Below are 11260 nucleotides of genomic sequence, written 5' to 3'. Positions count from 1 at the left end.
CTATATTTTGAGCTGGCAAATGATTAGCCCCGAGAAGTTCATCACAATGGTGGAATTTCAGAGATGAAAGGGGAAGATGGGGAAGGGGATCCAGGTCCTCATTCAGTCCATATGGACAACAGCCCACCTGCAAGGCGAACGTGACAACATTGTGTCACATGGGTAAAAAGGAAACCTAAGTTTTGATTGGTTTTGTGGGGTCTTTTTTGTTGTTGTTTTGTTTTGTTTTGTTTTGTTTTGTTTTGTTTTGTTTTGTTTTGTCTCTGAACAACCCTGAACAAATTACTCCCAAACTGAGGAACAGAGCAACCTGGATCTAACAGCGAAAGTGTACCATGCATTCTTCTTTTCGTTCTGTTTGGTTCTGTGTTGCTAAAATAGCATACCTGTCAAAGCAGCCAGGTACAAGGGGGTTCAGCACAACTAAACTCGTATAAAAAAAGAACAGATAAATTATAAGGTAGTAGTCCAACTCTCACATCTAGCACGTCATTGTCATCTCACAAGCAAGTTGACATCTAGGCCGGCCCACTATTGCAGTGTTGATGAAAAATACCAACATCTTCACCCTAGTGCAACACCAGTACTGAACCTGACTTTTTAGCAAATTCAGAACTTGAAGGGTAGAGAAACAAGGTTTGAAATGGCTCTCTTTATCTGGGAAATGAACAAGGGGTGGTGGAAAGGGAGGTGGGCGGGGGGTTGGGGTAACTGGGTGACAGGCACTGAGGGGAGCACTTGATGGGATGAGCACTGGGTGTTATGCTATATGTTGGCAAATTGAACTCCAATAAAAAGAAATTTTAAAAAAATGAAATGGCTCTCTCCCTTCTCTCTCTGGCCATACCCACAAGAGAGGAAAGGGTAAAAACAGTGGACATAATGGAAGCACCAACAGAGAAAGAGTTAGGAAGAATGGGCCCCCAATACAAGTAAAATCCACTTAGAAGCAGAGTTATCTGATGAATCCCTTATTGCCTATCTCCTGCGCTAGAATGTAGAATCCATGATGGCAGGGTTTTGTGTGCCTTATTCACCACCACTGTATCCTCCATATGGCACATTTTATTTTTCATTTTATTTTTCCATCTGTTTTTATTTTTGATTTTTTATTAACTCTACAGCCAACATGGGGCTCAAATTCACAATCCCAAGATCAAGAATGGCATACTCTATGGACTGAGCCAGCCAGGTGCCCCCATCCCGCAGATTTTAGATGTTTGAATATATTTGTTGTGTGATTGGATGAATGAAATTACTGCTCTAAAGAAAATAGAAGGGGATCCCTGGGTGGCTCAGCGGTTTAGCACCTGCCTTTGGCCCAGGGCGCAATCCTGGAGTCCCAGGATCCAGTCCCACGTCGGGCTCCCAGCATGGAGCCTGCTTCTCCCTCCTCCTGTGTCTCTGCCTCTCTCTATATATATATATATGTCTATCATAAATAAATAAATAAATAAATAAATAAATAAATAAATAAATAAATAAAATCTTTTTAAAAAAAGAGTCTCTTTTTAAAAAAATAAAGAAAATAGAAAAATACACACACACGCGCGCACACACAGAGTTGTACATGCCTCTGGCCCACCTTTGGAATGGCAAATAAATTGGAAAGGATTAATCCAGCAATTATGAGAGTCAAATTATACTCCATGTCTTACCATGAAATCACTTTCTCTTTCTGAGTCTTACTTTCTCCATTTGCCAAGTGGACTTGAACCAGGTGACCCATAAGGCCACTTCCAACTTTAACATACTGTGCTTTAAACAAAAGCCAAGAGTACTTTCCAGAGAAACAGAGGGGAAACGGACTGAGCTCATTTGTGTGCAAGAAGCAAGAGCTGTTTCCTCAGATCTCACCCAACAGAGGAAAGATTTTTGTTCTTGTTGTTTTTTAAACGACCTAAAAAATAAAAATCATGAGGTAGAGGAAGAGAGCTTCACAGTTTAAAGCAAACTACAACCTTTTAAAATATAGATGCCATTTAAGTCAAATATAAAAGCATTGACAAACTGTCAGCCCAGGTTGAAAGTGTCTTCTTATCTAGACTTGTCACCTCCTGAGGTCTCTGAGAGGTGACAGAATTTTGCATGTGGATGCCCTGTCTGAGGTGCTAATTGTCTTCATTTCAAGTGCCCTGGGCTTTTCTCCAACTCAGGTAGATTAAAAGGATGATGCCAAGGGTGGTCAGTTTTATAGAGTGGATCTGACATTTCAAAATCTTTTTCCCTAACCTTTCAAAACTAACTTTGTTCTTCAACTAGCTCATCTATAGGTGTGAATTCTCCTGTGACAGTGTTATGATTTGACACCTGTGGTGAGTTTACACATTCTCTCGGCACTTACTAAAATTCACTTCCTTTACAAAAATGAGAAAAAGAAAAAAATGTCTTGAAAAGAGCACCTCCTTTTGATAACATACAGGTTGATCTATGAGGCTAATTTTTCTAATGCCCTTTTATTTTGTCAGCGAGAAGGTTGTGCGTGTTTAAGGCTATTTTAAATATGTTTAGTCTTTAAGCCAACATCATGGGCATCTATTGTAATACAGACAGTGTAGCAGATATTCAGGTTAGAGAGAAGAGCTGTGACAGAGGAAAGGATGAGGTTCTGGGGGAACGGTAGAGGGGCATCTAACTCAGCTTAGCATCTAACTCTAAATCTGCACCACATACTCAAGATAGCAAGTTCTTGATCTTTCTGTCTGCTCTGTATGGTTCCTTGTACTTGTCCTAGTTTTACCTCCTTCATGACTTAGAAGGTGCTTCCTCATTCGGGCTGAAACTCTCGCCTGTTTCTGAGAGTTTGTTCTGGAATAATAGCTAAGATTTGCTAACCACATATTTTATTCCAGGCATTCCTGCTAAGCATTATGCATGTATTATCTCGTTGATTTGTATCAACAATCCTATGAAGCAAATTTGTTATTTTCATCATCATTATTATTAATTATTGCCTCCATTTTGCCAATGCGGAAGCCAAAACCCAGAGAGTCTAGGTAGCCTGCTCAATGTGGCACAACTGGTCAGTGTGCCGCCCAGGAGTTGAATACAGGCTGCTGACTTCTGAGCCTGTGCGTTTCACCAATAGCCTCTTCTGACTTCCAACCTTAATTCTGAGTTCACTGCACTGAATTGGCTGGGCTTCAGTCTCCTGTCTAGCAACTGTAATTTTGACTTCTAGAATATTCTTACAGTTCTCAAGTGTCAGCTGTTCTCATACCCATATAGCATGTCTCTATTTATATGCCTTGTGAGATCAGATTTACCATTTTAGCCTGGGCCTCATTGATTAGTACTTCTTAGAAGCTCCTACAGAGTCAAGGTCTATTCACTCCGGCTCACAGGTCCGGAATCTGGATCATCAGCTTATCCATCTAAAGTAAAACAACACTGAATCACAATATTGTACACCTGAAACTAACATAGCACTGTATGTTAACTATACTAGAATGAAAATTAAAACTTTAAAAAAGACAAAAGTAATAGGACAGCGAGTGGCCTGGGCATCTTCTGTGCTGGGCAGGCCTGGATGCACATATGAGGTCTTACTGCCCAATTTTTCTCTTTCTCCTTTTACTCAACCAAATGAAGGCCACTCTTGGCCAGTTTTTACTTATCTTTCTCCATGAAGATAAAATGGATTAACATATGTGATGTGACTGGAACCTACGATGTAATCCTCTTAACACATCCAGATCTTAACACAGTACCTGACCTAGTCAGATTCTTTGTTCCCCCTGTCCTCTTTCCCTTCATCAAGGAACCCTCTGCAGAGAATGTGGCTTCTTATTTACTTCAAGGAGTATATAATTTCTGACACTGCCTTCTTTCATATTCATTGTTTATCAACGTCTATCCTGTGGTCCGCCTCATTTTGGTTTATAGAAACAACTCTTCACATCCCACACCTTGGCACCTGACAACACATCACCCTTCTGATTTCATCAACTCAGAAATCATGACTGAACCTTCTTTCTGCCTCCATCATCCTGGGTAGGAGCACTCAGGGTATGATAGCCATGCAAGAAAATATCATTTCATTGTAAAAGAGGCTCCATCTTTCTTTCTAAAACCTGTTCTCTTTCTTGGAAGTTCAAAAATAAAGAGCTTAAACTAAAAGATTAAAGTCCAAGAGTCAGTTATTTTGTCTACAGGGTGTTTTGTTTTGTTCTGTTTTGTTTTTTTTGTTTTTTTGTTTTTGCCTGAACATTGTTTTAAGAAACCTCTGATGTTTTGAAACATGGATGGCCACTTTGATCTATACACCAAGAACACCAAAATTTGGCAAAGCAACAGCATGAAATGGACTATATAAATATGTTTCCCTGAGCAGTTTTGTAGATACATAGGAAATATTATAACCCAGGAAACAAAACAGCTAATGGTGGATTTCTGAATGCATTTTGTAGTTACAGATGTGGCATTGGCATCGTTTTTCTTTTCCTTCTCAGTAATAAATATTTCATGAAAAAATGCTAGAAACATGGATCAGTGGGGAGTTCAGTAGTATGAGTCTTTTACAAGGCAGGTCATATACGTTCTGAAGTTTCAAACACTGTCTAGACAATATCAGGAATTGTAGCGATAAAGGTATGAAATTTTCAATACTTGCTCAATCCTTTTCTTGCCTGAAACCAATATGGTCACAAAATTATCAAAGTAAAAATATATCAAGCAAAAAATAAATGAGGTTAAATATCCTAAAACTTTTACTTACAGACGAAACCCGCAGAGAGCTCTTTGTCATCATTTTATAAACACTGAGGTAAGGTTAAATGCTGCCTACCGCAAAAGTAATCATAGGCTTCTGCCTTGTGCACAATTATTTTTGTAAGGTAGTGTAGAATGAAGAACCAAACCTAAAATAGTAGATATAAACATAAAAAGAAAAGAGTTAGAGAATGTCACAAGTGAAGCTGTAATACTGCATATTATTTCAAAATAAAACAAAGTTAACTTTCTCAGTAACTTTTTCTGTTGACTTGGGGGCACAATTTGAAACCATTTGGCTACCACGGAAGTTTTGCAACCCCATATGGTACATACTGAACTTGTATTTTTTTAATCCTTTAACACTTACTGGTATTTAACATGCATTAAAACTACCAGCTTTCTACAAAAATTGTTCCTAATTTGCGCTCCCGAAGTTCACTGAAGTTTGAGAAGACAGTAATGATGGATTCTGAGGTGTTGTCCGTATTACAAAGAGCCTAGTAGAATGGTTCATTCGCCTGTAATTAGGCTGCATGTAATAATAATAATAGTGGTAATACTATTCACTGAATCCCCACAAAAATCCTAAACTGAAATGACAAATGACTGCTTTCAGTTGGAATTATATCAAGTTTTTGTGAGGGAACCTTAGAGATGCTTTTGTAATTTTAAATGAGAAAATAGTCATATATTAAATAATGCTGTTTGATACACAGAATCTTTTGAAAACTGACATCTGCAGGCCAGAAAATATGGTCGAATAATTGATGAAAAGGTAATAACTGTTGCTTGGTGTATATTTGTCTTATTTTTTCTAACAGAACAGGAAATTATGGAGGGCAATGCTAATGACTTCCAGGTTGTCAAACACAGTGCCTGGCACATCTGAACCTTCTCTAGACGTGTGCTCTTTGCCTGATCTATAAAGTAACAAAGAGAAGCTAGGGATTCCTACTGGCATTTCTTCCCTCATAAAATTAACACCAGGGAGAATATGATCCTTTTTACAACTGTTTTATGCCCCAGAGAAGCTGAGCTAGATAGGCCAGGATCTGACCTACTGCAGGGATTCTTGTGCTCACTGAATAGAGTGCTTTCAGCGTGAGCCGAATAGGAAGTTGTACTCAAGGAGCTGTACCAGGTCCCTCGGGGGGGTACAGATACCCCATGTGGCAGCACTTCCTATACCTATTTCATTGTGGTCTTGAACACTTGTCTTAAGTGCCAAAAAACAAACACCGTCAATGAGAAAAATCTGTTCAACAGCAACCTCATAAGGTCATAGGCCAGGATCCTTAAGTTTATGTGAGGCTTAGTTCCAGTGTATGCACTCACTCTATCATGTGCTAGAAGTGAGAAGAACACTCACAGGTACTATGCACAGTGCTTGCACCACATAATAAGGATCTGCTACTATTTATTTGGTGTTGAGACTTTACAAAGCATACGATAAGGAAATTATGTATTTCTTTGCCACTCTGTCATAGATGTAGTACCATGATTTAGAAAACATCAATTCTATTCCCCATTTTGCAACAAAATCTGAAGCTTTTGAAGTCTCCTTTCGCCCTACTTCCTTGCTGAAAAGTACGCATGCATATATATTAGGCTGTTACAGCTGGCACCTTATGCACTTAAAACAAAAACTGAGTAATTCAGACAGACTTCAGATAAGCAGTCAAGATGGGCTCTGTCTTAACAGTATTGAACTCAGCTATATATAAACTTTTCATAAGGCCAGTCTGCTGAATCAAATACAAATTGCTTCCACTGCCTAAATTACCGCCAGCACCCCTCTTTGTTTTGCAGTCTGGAGATAATAAGTGGTCCTACTCACTGGCAGCCAAGGTGGTCATATGTCACAAAGCTTGAGAAATTCTAAAAGAGCAGCATCACCATGACCACCGGGCTGTCACTGCGCTTCCAAGTCTCTCCATTACAATCATGTCACTAGGTTCTAGGCATTGATGATCTATGCTAACATGCAAATGTATCACTCAGTAGGGGTTAAAGGTTAAGGTGCAGTAATATAACAGAAAGAGAACAGACATTAGAACCTGTACAATTTCATTTTGGTTTTTTTTAAAGATTTTATTTATTTATTCATGAGAGACACAGAGAGAGGCAGAGACATAGGCAGAGGGAGAAGCAGGCTCCATGCAGGGAGCCCGATGTGGGACTCGATCCTGGGACTCCAGGATCATGCCCTGGGCCAAAGCCAGATGCTCAAACCACTGAGCCACCCAGGCATCCCTACAATTTCATTTTGAAGTAAGGCTTCACCAATTCCCAAATTTGGGTATTGCATTACCAAAATGGGGGTAATAATACTCACTTTGAATAACTATTAATATAGGGGCACCTGGATGGCTCAGCAGTTGAGCCTCTGCCTTCAGCTCAGGTTGTGATCCTGGGATCCAGGATCCAGGATCCAGTCCCACATCCAGCTCCCCGCTTAGGAGCCTGCTTCTACCTCTGTCTGTGTCCTTGCTTCTCTCTGTGTGTGTCTCTCATGAATAAATGAATAGAATCTTTAAAAAAACCTATTAATATACATTAACGTATATTAATATACCTATATTCATGCCTTACAGTCACCAAAAGGGGCAATGTGCTTAGAGTGCCTGGCACATAGTAAACATTCAGTGGTAGCTCTTGCCATCATTAATAATCCCTTATTCTCATTACCACAGCACCCAGAGCAGAACCCTGAGGGTAGGGAAAGGAACTACCACTTGCTGGGGGCTCAGGGAAGTTCAGTTGCTTGTTGAAGCCCACACAGCTAGTGACTAGCACAGCAAGTATCTGAACTCAGGTGTCTTTCTAACCCCAAAGCCCAAGTTCTTACCTCAAAAACCGCTACCATTTTTTGTTTGTACCCAGCCCAGAAAAAAGTAGTGATTTGACCACCTTAATGATCCAGGTTGTTTTTAGAAAAAGTCAACCCAGAAAGACTGTAATAATATTAAACTATATAAAAAGCTATGCACAGGGTGAGTCTGCTTTCATGCAGACCTAAAGGCATGCCAACAAACAGCAGAGTTCATTCGAAACCATAAATAAAGCAACCATAGTGAGATCTAGAGTGACCCACTAGTACATCAAAGTGGATTATGCTGGAAAATTCCTGAGTCCCATCTTTGCATCATCTTCCCAAAATTCCAGGGAGCTATCGGCACACATGAGAGTATCACAAAACCAGCCCCTAGCCCAGAAAACCTAGCTTTAGGTTGATGTCCCGGATGGTCCTCTTCCTCCCCAGAGCTCCTCTCTGGTAAGCAAGGCCTCCTGGTTACCAGGCCTGAGGGAGGAAGCTGGCGAGGCAGGGTCAGTTCCCTGCCCCATCCCTTGTCCCATACAGCAGGCAGCCAGGCTCCACCCCTTGTTGCCTAGGGGAACATTTGTTTTATTAGTAGACCATCTAAACCTGGCTGTTGGGATCCCTGGGTGGCGCAGTGGTTTGGCGCCTGCCTTTGGCCCGGGGCGCGATCCTGGAGACCCGGTATCGAGTCCCACATCGGGCTCCCGGTGCATGGAGCCTGCTTCTCCCTCCGCCTGTGTCTCTGCCTCTCTCTCTCTCTGTGACTATCATAAATAAATAAAAAATTAAAAAAAAAAAATTAAACCTGGCTGTTGCCTGGGTGGCTCAGGGTTGAGTGCCTCCCTTCGGTCCAGAGCATGATCCTGGGATCTCGAGATCGAGTCCCACTCTGCCTCTCCCTCTTTTTCTTTTCTTTCTTTTTTTTTTTTTTTTTAGTGTTTTAAAGATTTTTTTTTTTTTTAGAGACAGAGAGCGAGAGACAGAGGCAGAGACACAAGCAGAGGGAGAAGCAGGCTCCATGCAGGGAGCCCGATGTGGGACTCGATCCCAGGCCATGGATCACACCTTGGACTGAAGGCGGCACTAAACCGCTGAGCCCCCCGGGCTGCCCTCTGCCTCTCCCTCTGCCCATGTCTCTGCCTCTTTCTCTGTGTCTGTCATTAATAAATAAATAAAATATTTTTAAAAATCTGGTTGTTGTGGGACACCTGGGTGGCTCAGCGGTTGAGTGCCTCCCTTCGGCCCAGGGCGTGATCCTGGGGTCCAGGATCAGGTCCTGCATCCTGCTTCCCACAGGGAGCCTGCTCTTCCCCCTGCCGATGTCTCTGCCTCTCTCTCTCTCTCATGAATAAATAAATAAAATCTTTAAAAAAATACATAGCAACTGCCCACAGGAAGGGAAAACAGGTGCTATTTTTAAAAAATAAAATAAATAATAAACCTGGCTGTTTTCCAGAATCCTGAGCCCCGTGATGGGGTTCTGTATAGGAAGGAGGGGAGTGTGCATTGTGGGGCAGAAATGCCGGAGGGACATTCCTGCTCACTGGACCTCTGGGAGACAGGGCCTCTGGGAAATGGCTTCTTGGTGCACAGAGGGGGGGCTGGACACCGGGCGGTCGGGCTCCCAGCCTAGACAGAAGCCCCCTGCCCCCCCCCCACCTCTCGTGCCCCGTGGGCCCAGGAGCAGCAGGGACCGCGTGGACATTGAGGGGCGCAGGGACAATCAGAATGGGCCGAAGATTCCATAGAAGCTCCTCCCCCTGCCCTTCTTGGGGAGCTCGCTGGAAGAGGAGAGGCCCTCGAATAGTGAATGAGAGAACTTTCCTTCACTTCGGTGGGATGCTGGGAAGGATGGGCAGCCCCGGGGGGGGGGGGGGAGGGGGCTGAGCGGTTTAGCGCCGCCTTCGGCCCGGGGTGTGACCCTGGAGACCCGGGATCAAGTCCCGAGTGGGGCTCCCTGCATGGAGCCTGCTTCTCCCTCTGCCTGTGTCTCTGCCTCTCTCTCTCTCTCTCTCTCTCTCTCTCTCCTCTCTGTGTATTTAAATAAATAAAAAATCTTTAAAAAAAAAAAAAAAAAGAGAGAGAGACGGTGGGAAGGTGTGGGTTTAAACCTCCGCCTCGGAGCAAACCTGCCCCGAGGTGCACACCTCACAGAAGACACAGCAGGCAAGTGCACACCCTTTATCATTAGAATCAGGAACCTGTGACAGATGCTGAGCTTGGTGAGCTGGGATTTCACGGGGGAACTCAGGAACAACTTTCGTTCAGGCTGGAGACCATCTAACTTTCCACCCCCTGGACTCCACCTGCCTTGGGGGGAGTGGAGAGCCTGCAGAGAACACACCAAGTGGAAGAGAAGTCTGGTTCTTTTTTCTTTATCTTATTAGTCTTCCCAAGGGAAATACTACCCATAGCATGTCTGCTTCCACTCTTGCCTGGAAAGTAGCTTGGGATGGTAGTGACCCGAAGCTAAGGGTTCAGGTATACAGCCAACACTCCCTCAAGCATGATCTTTCTTTAAGTCACCCAGCGGTATTTTAGGCAACCAGGAAGATAGCTGTCCCTCTCAAAGGAGGAAATCCTTAGAGTATCAGAAAAAGTCCTGCCCGCACTTTCATGAAGCCACTTTCCTGATCTCTGCCACTGCTCATTTGTCCCACTTGGGAACAGTGAGATGAGCAATTCAGTGACACAAGTCCTTTAATGAAAGTCCCTGTTGTTACTCTTAGAATTGCAAAAATATCTAGATGTTATTTCAATTGGGCTTACCAGAAAATCATGCTATATGCCAGGCAAAAATGTCCTCCTAATATAATATGTATCCCAAATTAAGCTTTCCCCTGTTATCTAACCAAACTCACCAAATCAAGTTATAATGTCTGCACCAAATATTAACATATAAGGCTAGCTCCTAACACCTACTAGGCAATAACTATTTGTTTAATGAATTAAATGTAACCCATCAAATTTGTTATCATCTATAGAATTTAATACTGTAACACCTCTCCAGCTCTCCCAAATTAATCCCTTGTCCCAATGGAGAAACTATATCCTAACAAAATTGTTTTTTGTTTGTTTGTTTTTTGATTTTTTTTTATTTATTTTTTTATCTAACAAAATTGTTTTGCTCTCCTTTCCCCACTGATGAATACCATCTCCTCTTCCCCTACTTCCTCTCACTCTTCTCAGCTCCAGCCAGTGGGGGGGTGGTCTCCAGGAGGTGTGGGTCAGCTGGAATCAAGGTGTGATTTCTTTGGACTCTTGGAAGATCTTCTAATGGGACGAGTTCAGCTTCTTCAGGAACAAACAAACAGCAAGTTCTGTGGGGCTCAGAGATACAAAAACCGGCCCTCACCTATAAACTTGAAACAAAAACAAGAAGCAAACATGAACATCGTAGTTTACTAAAGAAACAATAGCATTTTGAAGGAAGAGTAGTGCTCCTAAAATTCAATATAGTTATAACATGAAAAACATATGGCTATTCCCAGCCAAAGACATGGCATTTTCAGGAAAAGGAGGTTAATAAAGGAACAAAAAAGAGTATATTTACGTATGATAAAAAGTTGTTAGTTTCAGTAATGGAATAATAGATTGTTTTAGTTAATTTTATCTACAATAGTTTTGGTTTTCAAATTTCCTGTGAAGTAAGTTACTTTTTGATCAGAAAAGGGTCTTGGGAAATTGGTTTTTCCTTGGAGTGTTTTCCTTCTTACCTGCTTGAAA

This window comes from Vulpes lagopus, chromosome X (genome assembly GCF_018345385.1).
Source record: "Vulpes lagopus strain Blue_001 chromosome X, ASM1834538v1, whole genome shotgun sequence".
NCBI lineage: Eukaryota > Metazoa > Chordata > Mammalia > Carnivora > Canidae > Vulpes > Vulpes lagopus.
Note: the sequence above shows the minus strand (reverse complement) of the source record.